The sequence below is a fragment of the Diabrotica virgifera genome, chromosome 9 (assembly GCF_917563875.1).
Source record: "Diabrotica virgifera virgifera chromosome 9, PGI_DIABVI_V3a".
NCBI lineage: Eukaryota > Metazoa > Arthropoda > Insecta > Coleoptera > Chrysomelidae > Diabrotica > Diabrotica virgifera.
This window is the reverse complement of record NC_065451.1, coordinates 47,754,309-47,767,695: the sequence shown is the minus strand read 5'-3', so window position 1 is coordinate 47,767,695 and position 13,387 is coordinate 47,754,309. Positions and strand designations below refer to the sequence as shown.

Below are 13,387 nucleotides of genomic sequence, written 5' to 3'. Positions count from 1 at the left end.
TAAAGACCAAAAAGTTATGCGGTAAAATAACTGTTGCCCTACCCAAAACGGACGCCTATGACTGGTACTAGAAATTCACAATGGATGGAATTAATTTATTTCTGAAAGATAAATATGTGTACCAATTTTTGTTTTTCTAACAAGAAGCGTTCTGGAGGCATTTGAGAAAAACTAATTACAAGATGCCATCTTCAAAAAGCTCTAGCTCCCTTAGAAAGCATTTTCGGACTAAATGAGTTTGGTGATATTGTCTTAAAATTATCTGAGGAATCTCCTGTCTTCGTTTGTCGGTAGAGTTTCTGGACACCCTGTATAAAAATCAGAAATCAAAGGAACCCTGAAAATGAAGAATAATCGAACCTCAAGCGAAGATAGAATAATATGATACAGTCTGCTGGATGATATGATATAATATGGTAGGTATAGAATATACCTATATACAGGGTGTCCAGAAACTCTCTCGACAAATAAATACCAGAGATACTTCAGATAATTTTAAGACAATTCAACCCATCTCACCAAATCCGAAAATGCTTCCCAAGAGAGCTTTTGAAGATATCGTCTTGGAATTAGTTTTTCTTAAATATCTACAGAACGATTCTTATTAGAAAAACGAAAACTGGTACGCTTATTTATCTTCTAAATTTAATTCGATTCCATTAATTACGAATTTCTAGTACCCGTCATACGCATCCGTTTTGGTTAGGGAAACGGTTATTTTATCGCATAACTTTTTTGTCTTTAACTTCTAAGCATTTTAGACACTTGATTATTAAATTGTGAGGTATTCTAGTACTAAAAGGTACTCTTGCTTAAGTCTGTAGGATGCACCGTTTTCTAGAAAAATCGATGAGAAAAATTTTCGTTTTTGAATTTGAAAAAAAAAATTCAAAAAAGAGTGTCTTTTACCGATTTAAAGCGAGAGTAACTTACTAGAATACCTCATAATTTAATAAAAAAATTTGAAAAAAATATTTTTAAGAAACGCGTTTCTTTAGTTACGAGTGACTAAAATTAAACATATAAAAAAATCAACTAAAAAGCAAAAAATAAAAAAAATTCAAAAAATCTAACACATTGGTCAAAGAAAAGCGTGGCGCGTTTTCATCGAATAAACCGTTTTTTCCACCACGCTTTTCTTTAACAAATATGTTAGATTTTTTCAATTTTTTTTATTTTTTGCTTTTTAGTTGATTTTTTATAATTGTTTAAATTTAGTCACTCGTAACTAAAGAAAATCCTTTCTTAAAAATATTTTTTTCATATTTTTTTATTTTTGAAGTTATACTTCTTTACGCGCGATATGAGGGTGAATTTTTATATGTTAAAACCTATGATCCAGGCGCATTCGCATTATAACTTTGTTCTGATTGGATGTTCAAATGACATGTCAAAAATTATCCAATATGGCAGCTGTAGCGCAGCTGTGGTGTGGACGGTTGACGATTTATTATGTAATGTATGGTTGTTGCGTGTTAAAATTTGTGGGAAGAGAAACAACAAAGGTTAGTTAATAGTTATACTGCCTTTTTGAAGTTATACTTCTTTAGGCGCGATTTCATTGAGGGTGAAATTTTAGTAATCTGCGCACACAGGCAGTATGGAGTTCGTTACTAAATGTTTAAGTTTATGTATTTATCAGTCCAGAAAAGGCGTGGAAAGAATATATTAGTGTTTTTAAATATATTTTTCTACAAACGTGTTAAAAATGCAATTTATAGCACTCCATAAAAGCGTTAAAAATGCTACTTTAAAGCACCGGTGCTTTAAAAATTTTAAGGCACTGCAGTTAAAAGTGAATTGACAAATTGTGAAACGTCAAAATATTTATATTTCATTAAGTAACATTAATAGATATTAGTAATACCTATTTACGAATGTTTCTTCTAAAATTTAGGAATATATTAATTTTATAATACATTTAAGTATGTAGTAATTTTCTTTACAATTTTTACTTACCAATTTGTTTTGTTTATACCTAATATCGCCGTTGTCTAGCAAGTGTCTGCGTAGATTAGCGGTATGTGTATTTAGCTACGGACCCGTTAGTACTTGGTTCGATTCCCACATAAGGAATTTTTGTTTGTTTATTATTAATGTTTATTGACATCTTAGACTATTATTATATGGACTTATAAATGATTAAAAATAATTAAAAATAATTAAAATAATTAATCGGGATGTTGCCCAACTATTTACCGGGTTGCAAATTTCACAAATGCAATTTCAGATTTCTTATTCATTACAATAGTTCACAAAATTTCCTGACATTCTCACGAATCCAACGCACCTAACTGCTTTAAAATCCGTCTTACTGCGCCAAAAATCGAGAGTAAGGCCTTTTTTGCGTTTCAATACCTCGACTAATTTGGCCAGAGATCGAGAGGTCGTGAGTTCGAATCCAGTGCAATCCTATACTTTTTTTACTTTTTTGAAAGCGGTAAGCACAAAATTAGTTTGGTGTTCAAAAAAAAAAATTAAAACAAACTGTTTAACAGTTTAAAGTATATTTATCTTCAAGAAATCATATAATGGAAGTATAACTTCTTACGTGCGTACAAAGTACACACACATTCTTTTTTTACATTTTAGTCTTACACTTTTCAAACATAAAAATATATCGTCATGTTTATTAAAATATGTAAAAAACATATGATGTACAAACATAAAAAGTAGTCGGAATCGGCAAAAAATTTGAAACTCTTGTTTATTTATGAAGCATAACGTAAACAATTAACGTAAAAAGTGAAATTATGTATAGTTCATATAATTAGCTACAATCTGTAAAATTTCAAGTTTCTTCATTGTAAAAAACAAGAGAATTTAAGCATTTTCCGTTAAAACCGTTTTTTATTTAAAAAATTAATAAACAAAAAATGTTTTATTGACTATTCGTGCATTGTTCCCGCGAATGCATATATCTGCAAATTTTTAGTCATTTGCATTGAAGAAAAAGCAGTCAAATTAACGTCCAAAGATTTGACCCAAACGATTGAACTTAGAAAAGCGTTTAATTAATTAGTACGCCAAAACGAATTCTAATGTTAATTGTAGCACAAAACGTCTCTACCGGTGGTTTTTCTAAGACTACGATAAAAACACGAATTTTTTGAATTCGAGTTTTAGTTGAAGTTTTGTTTCGTATGGTATTAAAATTTGACACGAATAAACGCCGGTTTATATATAAAAAATATATGAGCGTTCAAAATTTGAAACCTTATTGTTTATTTATGAAGCATAACGTAAACAATTAACGTAAAAAGTGAAATTATGTATAGTTCATATCATTAGCTCAATCCGTAATAGTTTCAAGTTTGTACATTGTAAAAAACAAGAGAATTTAAGCATTTTCCATTAAAATCGCTTTTTTTATTTAAACAATTAATAAACATAAACATAAAATTGTTTTTATTGACTATTCGTGCATATGTTTTCAAAGTTTCATTCATTTGGATTGAAGAAAAGTCAGTCAAATTAACGTCTAAAAATATGATGCAAACTATTGAAGTAAAGAAAAGCGTTTGATAATCTAGTGTCAAAAATGCTTAAAAATTAAAGACAAAAAAGTTATGCGATAAAATATCCGTTGACCTACCAAAACGGACGCATATGACCGGTACTAGAATTTGGCAATTGAGGAAATCGATTTATCTCTGAATGATAAATAAACGTATCAATTTTCGTTTATCTAAATATTATTTTTTTGATTTTTTTTTCAAATTCAACAAACGAAAAATTTTCGAATCGACTTTTCTAGAAAACGGTGCATTCTACCGACTTAAAGCAAGAGTACATTTTAGTACACTCACAATTTAATAAACCAGTGTCAAAATCCTTAAAAGTTAAAGACAAAAAAGTTATGTGATAAAATAGCCGTTGCCCTACCCAAAACGGGACCGGTACTAGAAATTCGTAATTGATGGAATAGATTTATCTCTGGAAGATAAATAAGCATAGCAGTTTTCTTTTTTCTAAATAGAAGCGTTCTGGGAAAAACTAATTCCAAGACGCCATCTTTAAAGAGCTCTAGCTCCCTTAGGAATTTCGGACTAGGTGAATTGGGTTAAATTGTCTTAAAATTATCTGAAGAATCTCCGGTCTTCCTTTGTCGGGAGAGTTTCTGGACACCCTGTATATTATTTCGTTTGTCGTTACTTGTCAAAATTATGACGTCCTTTATCACATCGTTCTAGTTGATCACATAATATTTTTGGAAATAAACCCACGCATAGATTTATAATAACTTTCAAGATTGCCTCCCCCATCTCTAGTACATTCATCGTCACGCCGAAGTCGCAACATACGTAACACATGTTTTGGTAGGCTGTGCTGTACATTCGATGTAATATTATATTTTGATAATCTCCCACAGAAAATCATACCGTTGTTACAGATCTGCCCCCTGCTTTGTTTTTGGCGTCTATTTTTATTATGACACGTCGAATTAAATTGCGGAGATATACGAAGTATATTAATACAGGGTGAGTCGTTAATAGAGAAATAGGGTCCGGTGTATCTTTGATGCTATTAGGTATACCTGGTATTTTTTTAAATATTTGGTTTTATAATAATTTGCTGTAAATGGACAACATATAAATAGTATTAGATATGCAGACGATACAGTATTGCTGGCAGATAATACGTAGGGCTCCAAAGGATGATGGATAAGGATAATGGATATAAATATATGATACCGGCCAAACTAGTTTGGCCTAGAAGTTTATATTAATACGGACACTGCAGGACCCACTACTATTACGGCCTAGTATAAACATTACCAGAGAACGGCAGTTCTCGCCAGTGGCGCACACCCACACCCCCTACACGCGACACTATATATACACGAAATTTTCGATTTTCTAAATCTGACTGAATTGAAAATTGGGCCAACTCCCATCTTAAACTTCAGGAAAAGACTCACCCATTCATATGTCAACCATCCATTTTGGTCCAAGGGTGTAGATTTTACGGCCCTTCCTATTTAGGGCCTGTTTTTCGTTCTCGTCCCCAAAAATCCCAAAAATTTCCAAAATTTAAGTCCGAACTTTGCGGCTTCTACTGATCATTACATTTCCAACGCATATATATTACGGTTATACCAACGGTTATACCACTCAAAAGTTACCGAGCTCAGAAATATGACTCAATTTCTATTTAAAAAAGGGAAAATGTTTGTGGATATGTATGTACCCAAGTAGCAATTTTACGACCTGCAACCAATTTTGTCTTAATGGGACGTTAAATTTAAGGACAAAATTGGTTCACAATAAGCCTTAACCAAGCACTACGTCTGTTTTTCCTATGGACCAACGTTGCTGCTAATAAGTCATATAATCTGATGACCAACCGACATCGGGAATAACGACGTCAATTATTAGGATAAGGTTTGACGTTAAGCTGACGTCGCTCTTAACCTATCTGTACTATAAGTGCAATTAAGTGGCATACATCAACGACTACTCAACGTCGGGAATTACAACGTATTTTTTAGGATAGATGCTAACGTTCACAGGACGTTGGTGTTTTATCGAGTATGGTAGACATATTTTTCGGGAAGACGACAACGACAATCCAACGTTGAGAATACCAACGTTAATTATTAGGTTAAGGTTTAACGTTAAGCTGACGTCGGGTATAACCTCTATACTACAATGTAATTTACTGGAAGACATTTAACGACTGCTCAACGTCGGGGATTACAGAGTATTTATTAGTATCGAACCCAACGTTCAGAAGACGTCGGGTGTTTTCTCAGTAGGTATATGGTAGATTGCTGCGTGTACTTGCGGGAAGGTGAGAACGACAATACAACGTAGGTAATAACAACGTAATACTTAAGTAAAGTTGTATACGTTAACCTGACGTCAAAGTTTTTTTTATAAGATACCTGTAATTTACTAAAAAACGTCGACGACTATCCAACGTCGTAAAGGAAATTTTCGACAATTGGTTGTTTAGTTTCCAACTACAAAACGACGTAAAAATTTGCTGATTAGGGCCTATCCGACTTGACTTGTATGACTATAATATGACAGATATTACATTGCAAACATAACCTTACTTTTTTACACTTGGTTTTTCTAGTTTTTCTATAAACAGTATATTAACAATAACAATTTATTGAATGAAAAACCTATATAGTTAAAAAAATATATAGTTGTTATTTGAGAAAAAGAATGTCTCAAAATGAAGGGTAAATGCATGGAAAAAATAAATCAAAAGCTTTTAGACATTCAACATCCTTTTACAGACAAAAAGCTAAACTTTTTAAAATGGCACATACAGAACCTGAACAGCTAATTACTCAAAATGGGACTAAAGATTTTCATGAGGTAAACATATGCAACAAATAAAAATAACCAACTATAAGTAGATTAATAAATGCATTCATAAAACCCTTTGGTTTAAGCTGCCTGATATACATACACAAGCATCTACCACCAGATTAAGGCGTGTTCACGACGACGACCGGTCGTCGGGAGTCTGTCGTCAAGACCAGGTTGTTTGCACTTACTTTAGGACGTATTAGGTATACCAATAGGTAAATTCGAGGTGTGCAACGTAAAAATAGGTTATACTAAAGGTCGGCAGGGGGTGTCCTTGTCCAAATCAGTTAAAATGTAGTGCAATTTAGGTCGCGAGTCAAATCCGCCATTAATGAAAGATCGCCATGGTTCAGCCATTTTTTGAAACATAATGTTTGGCAATTTTTTTGCTAGATTTTAATGAATATTTGATTTTAATTAACGAATTTTGTTTATATATAAATCAAGGATAATTTTGTATGGGTCTAGACATAATAATATGTTTTTTTAATTACGATGGTTATTTCTATTTTTACCGTTTTGTTCGATTTAACCTGTAAATTTCTGAGGCGCTTTCAGTTTTTAGCAATTTTTATACCTAGTTTAACAGTACACTTCCTTGCGTTTGTAAATTTTCGACCGCATTATGCAATGAGGCAGATGATTAATAAAATAATTATACAAGTCACTTAGGTTATATTCTGAATAGAGTAGGAACCTACTTAAATAAGTATCAACAGGCCGTCATGAATCTTAGTTTCTGATGATTTAATATCCTCCAAGATTATTAACCTATTTGGTAGAAATTAAGTGTGTCGGCCGTACTTCTGTGGTAGAGAATATTATACTATTACTTTACAAGACCAAAGTCCTAAAAAACCAACGTAATTTGACGATAAAATATCTCGAGCTGAGAAGTCGAGAGGGGGACGTCGAGGCAACCCGTATTTCTATTCCCCACTTAGGTGCAAATAACGGTTTTCTGACCGTCGTCGCAACGTCGCGTATTAACGTTGGGGCATTTAATCCAACGTTAAGACGTCGTAATATTACGTCCAATTGCTTCTTGGGTATGTGACTGGAAAAGTTAAATCGATCTGAATTTTTTGTTTCTGTGTTTGAAGAGGGGGCCTGGGCCGATGCAGAACCTGTGTAGTTTGTGACTTTTGACCACTTTTTTAACGCAGGTACAAAATGGCATATTTTTTGGAGGTATATATCTTCGGTTCAAGAAGAGACAGGAGAACCGCAAACTCACCAAATCAATAGAGTTAAGCTTTCAAATGGTGTCTAAGCCGTCAGGATCAGGCATACACACGGCTCAGTATAGCCGAAAAACTGAAAAACTAAACTTTAAAAATTTTGGTTTTTCGACAATTACTCAAAATTTCAACATACCAATTGCGCCAATACCTGGGAGTTTGTAGAAGGACTCTAGACGAATCTGACGGTGTATACCTCATATCCGGGAAAATTCGAATTTTTAAGTTATAGGCTTCATAAGTATGATCAAATCTATTTCCTATGGGAAAAACGGTTTTTCAAGCTCAATAATTCCTGTAATACCTTCAGTTATCATACTTGACCTTAGATGCATCAGATACTACTTGTCAATACGTTTCAAACTCATGTTTAATGATCAAAATCGGTTAAGCCGTTTAGAAGTTGTTAAGCTACAAAAGTATAATAAAATTAATGATTATTCCCGAAATGGTTTATGTAGTTGTAGTGGTTATGACGCTAAATTTGATCTGGCAATCCGAGTTCATTAACCGGCCACCCCAATAATTTGTTTCAATTTATTTCGAATAGAAAAAAATCGAGTGTACATTCGATGGACACTAGATCATTTGGGAGATAATTCGACAAAGGCGCCCATTTATAAAGCTTATCGTGTAGTTGAGAAAAATTGCATTCAACTTCATACATTTAATTTATAAAAAAAAAACTTTGGAAAACTCCTGATACAAGAATAAAAAACCGCTAAACACCGTAAAAATGAGTGGCGCATACAATATTCCAGCTACAAAAGATCTGCTATGAATATTATGTGGCTCGAAAATGTATTTTCATTTTGATGCAAAAAAAAATTTTAGTTTTATTTTAAAAGATTGTAAACGCGCCAAAAAAGAGTTTCAAAATTCAAACTGTATCAAAGTTACTATTTTGTGGCGCGTTTTACTTCAAATTTAGCAAATATTATGGAACAATCTTTTAAAATAAAACTAAAGTTTTCTTTTGCATCAAAATGAAAATACATTTTCGCGCCACTTAATATTCATATCAGATCTTTTTTAGCTGGAATATTGTATGCGCCACTCATTTTTACGGCGTTTAGCGGTTTTTTATTCTTGTTATATTATACCTGCAAAGCCAAAACAAATAGATAAACTGAATAAAATACTCTCTAATTGGAAAATAATCATTTTTATTAAAACTATAATGATTCGTCGTTAAAACTAGTGAAAAATTATTATTGGTTATACATATAAACAATCATAGTATCAAACATAATCAGTGCTTTTTTTTTGATAAAAGCAATAATAATTATACTTCAATTATAAAAATTATTATTTATTTTTCCATGGAGTATTTTGGTGACACTTAGAATTGCGGAGTATCATTGCCTTTTTACACTTGCATCTGTTTGTGCAACAGTTTTTGTTCCAGCTGCATTTGACAGACCCTTGTCCGATCCAACTTAATCTTTCGTAGCTGCAGCCCTTAGCAATATTTTAGAGATAATTTATCTAACTTTTTGGTATATTAATGTCTTTAAATTTTTTTTATATCATTTTAGATCAGATTTCGACATTTGCTCTCAAACTTTTTAGAGGAGATACATATAAACTAAGGCTCTGAAATATCGTTAAGGGTTGCAACTAAGAGAGGTTCAGTTGATCAGGACAATATTTTGTCAAATGTAACTGCAACAAAAACTGTTGCACAAACAGATGCAAGAGCAAGAAGGCACTGATAATCCGCAATTCTAAGTGTCACCAAAACACTCCATGGAAAAATAAATAATTTTTATAATTGAGGTATGATTATTGCTTTTATTAAAAAACACTGATTATTTTATCTAATTTTTGGTATATTAATGTCTTTAAAATTTTTTTATATTATTTTAGATCAGAATTCGACATTTGCTCTCAAACTTTTTTAGAGGAGATACACGAGATACATATAAACTAAGGCTCTGAAATATCGTTAAGGGTTGCAACTAAGAGAGGTTCAGTTGTATCAGGACAAGATTTTGTCAAATGTAACTGCAACAAAAACTGTTGCACAAACAGATGCAAGAGCAAGAAGGCACTGATAATCCGCAATTCTAAATGTAACCCAAACACTCCATGGAAAAATAAATAATTTTTATATTGAGGTATAATTATTGCTTTTATTAAAAAACACTGATTATTTTTTAGAATAGGATTGTTTGTATTACCAATTTCGATTAATTTTAACGGCGAGCCATTATCTTTTAATAAAAATGATATTTTCCAATTATAGAGCATTTTATTCAGTTTATCTATTTATTTTGGTTTTGTACGTATATTATAAAGGCCTTACTAGTTTATTCCGCAGTGTTCGTATTAATATCAGGATAAACTAGTTTTGCCTAGGCTAAACTAGTTTATCCTAATACGTTCAGGAGAAACTAGTTTGGCCTAGTCCAGACTAGTTTGCTGAAATCGCTTTTAGCCGGTAACATATACAGGGTATTTGGTAAAGAGTGGGCCATAACTTTAAGCTAACTTACCTTAGCCAATTGGGGATACCAAGTAAAATTGTCAGGATGGTAAAGATGACTATGGAAAACACAACAAACGAAATAGCATGGAAAGGGTATACATCCAAAAATTTGGAACCAAGGAAGGATTACGACAAGGAGACCCACTATGGTGGCTCCCGCCTTCTGAGCCACCCTGGATACTGAGGGGTGGTTACTGTAACAAAAAGAAGAAAACTTCTGTTGGAGTGAAAGTAAAAAGAAAGATATAGGTACTCCAACAGAAGGAAAAAAAAAACTATTTTACTAAATAGTGGCTGAAAAGAACTGGTATAAAAATGAAGAGAGAGTGGGGTGTGTAAAGAACAGGGTGAAGTGACTTCTACGTTGAGAAGCCGCAATAGGGAAAATAAAAAAAATACTACTAAAGTGCAGTAGTACTGAAGAAAGGGGAATTAGAAGGGATAGAAGTAGAAGTGGGAAGAGACAGAGGCAAACTGAATAGAGTTGGCTAGCTAGAGATGCAAGAAAACCACTTGACACTCAAGGATGGATACGGCTCGTTTGCATGCCTGTCGAAGAACAGTAGCTCTATATAGATAGTAATGATGACCAAAAGATGAAATAATAAAATAAGAATAATGTACTGAAACTGAATGAAGATGGATAATTGCTAAAGACGAACAATATATAAATCTAACAAATCATGGGCGCCATGAAAATGATCTTCGATCATTTTCCCAGGTATCTTATACTGCTGTCAAATATTAAATATATCAAACCTGCAATAATGAACATAAAGGAATAATAAAATAATTGATATACAAAATAAATACATATTTATTAAAAATAACTACTAGATTTTTGACAATCTCTGAGTTACACAAAGTGTATATCATGTGACTCTAAAATGACATAAGTTATACAAAAAGTTATATATTTTTTAAAGATAACAACAATAATGTTATCTGTTATAAACTTAAATACCTCTTACATATATATAGGGTACAAAATTACATAAGTCTTCTACCAAATGGTTATAGTACGCCCGCTACGTACAACTAAAGGAAACTGACAAAGATGAAAATACTACAAATAAATAGGCCCAAGCCTCACTAAGGGAAAATACAATAATGAATAAATAAAGTTAAATATACAATTGACTAAAGTAGAAATGAAGTTGAGATAAATACCGACGATGACCTAAATTAACCGAACAAATGGAATAAAGCCAATAACAGTAAAATATTTGGGAAACAAGCTAGTAATATTAAAAAAATAAATTTACCCGAATTACATAAACCAATATCAAAGCAATAATAAAGTATTAAAAACCTAATTTTTCTCTAGGCTTATTCCTGTGCACAAGAAGTTACCGTAGATACAAAGTTTGGGAACCAAATAATCTAATATACAAATATGTCAAAAAAAAAACCAGAGGTAACCTAAATCTGGAAAAAAACATAGTGTATTTAACAGATAGTCTGAAATATAAAAAAACCAATAGTTACTAAAACACCTCACTAAATGTTCCCAAACGAGGTTGCGGTTGCATCCTAGAAAATGATGCACCAGGATGGTGCGACCCCATGACTCCTGTAGGCCCAGGTGCCAAGACGAAAATTGAGCTGGAACGCTCCCATAGCTTGTTCCCAATTAGACATACTCCCATGATGACTTGACTGTGGCTGTAGTGGTTTCTCTAGGTGGTCAAATAAGGTCTATGACTTCATGGTAGGGTTTCTCCCAAATGGCTAAAAACATTCCCAGTTTTATTTCCCATTTTAAACATGAGCAAAAAGTAAAGGGAAGAAGAAATAATTGAGGAACTTTTTAGAAGCAATAGTATAGAAAAACCGACCATTAAAACTGGAACAAAAACCAATCTCAGGTAACCTTGAACTGTTTTGAGTGTGAATACATGGACAAATGACATTGAAATGATTTATTTGAGGAAATATCTGTAAAAATATATTGAATTTATAAACTATTGGATGTTGAATAATTTAAAACCTACAGAGAAATGGTAATTATTTTCAATATTAATTTGAGGACTTCAAAAATGTTTGGTTATGTAAAACCAAAAACCACATTAATATAAAAGATCGATATAAAGATAATATAAAGATCGAAATCATCTACACCCTTCCCTTAATAGATTGACTAAGAAAGTTTAACAATGGGACTAATATTTTAAATATTCCACAACAAAAAACACATGACAATGGCTAATTAAAAATTATTACAAAAAAAATAAATCTCACCGAATGATTCCTAGTTGGCTCCAACAGGAGTTGTCACACACATGTCTCCCTAACTCGACAACCCTTGCTGGTAACTTTTTACTTTACTTTAAATTGCTTGATGTTATAAAATAAGTTGGATGAAATCATCCGCCATTCTATATGGTACCTCTATTCGACACAACAGCCAACAGTCAAGTAAAGAACGAGAGGCGCTTCTCCGCCAAGGTAAACGTCAAACTCTCTCAGAAAACGAAATCATTCTCGATAGGTGGAGTACGTTCCATCACCGAGGTATGACGTCACCCCAGTAGTCCTATACGAGAAATTAGAGAATTTAAATGGAGACCGAGGAAAAATAATTATAATAATAATTAAAGAGCTAATTTTGTAACGTGACCGTTACATTACCCCGACTATGAGGGTTGATGTAGTAAATATAGTTCGTTGTTAAGACATTTATTTACACGTTAAATATATCACAGAAAATAACTGGTGGTATATTATTTACTTGAAATCGATGTTACCCCGTCGAATCTCAACTGCTAATTGATTTATCTGTTCTCGTAAAAATATAATTAAAGTCGGTTATTGTTTATTTACTGTTTTGGTAAGACGAGGTGACCGTGATTTAAAGTGCTGACTGTTAATAAACACCCACTGAATATTATTGCAACTCGACCTTGTTACTCGTATTTATTAAACAAACATTACCACGGGCATTTAATTATTAAAAGGTTTATTTATAATATGATGTTTATTGAGATGCTGTGTATCCCAATTCATCTTCCCCTTCCCCCGAAAATTTTCTGACTACGGAAAAGGAAGAAAATTTTTCTAATAGTACCACTAATTACTTGCTGCGTTTTACGAAGTACAATATATACATTTTTCCTATAAATACTAATTAGATACAAAAAATAAAAGTGAAAATGTTCGTTATCTAGACTGTTCCCGTTTCACTTGTCACTCACGGTGTTCTCGGATTGTAAGCATATAGTCTATTCTTATGCATTTCCTTGATTTTATTGTTTTCCGATCTGATCTTACAATTAACATTATTTACCTCTGTTATTGTGAAAGGGCCTACATAAAGACTATCAAACTTA

At 32.4% G+C, this 13,387-nt stretch overlaps 1 long non-coding RNA gene across 1 annotated transcript; it reads right to left on the bottom strand.

The window, feature by feature from the left end:
• Nucleotides 1-10,857: 10,857 nt before the first annotated feature.
• Nucleotides 10,858-12,678, bottom strand: LOC126892460 (uncharacterized). The gene is made up of 2 exons (XR_007700847.1): nt 12,300-12,678; nt 10,858-11,789 (listed from the first exon to the last, which is right to left on the bottom strand). It is a non-coding gene; the product is annotated as an uncharacterized LOC126892460 (long non-coding RNA).
• Nucleotides 12,679-13,387: the final 709 nt, after the last annotated feature.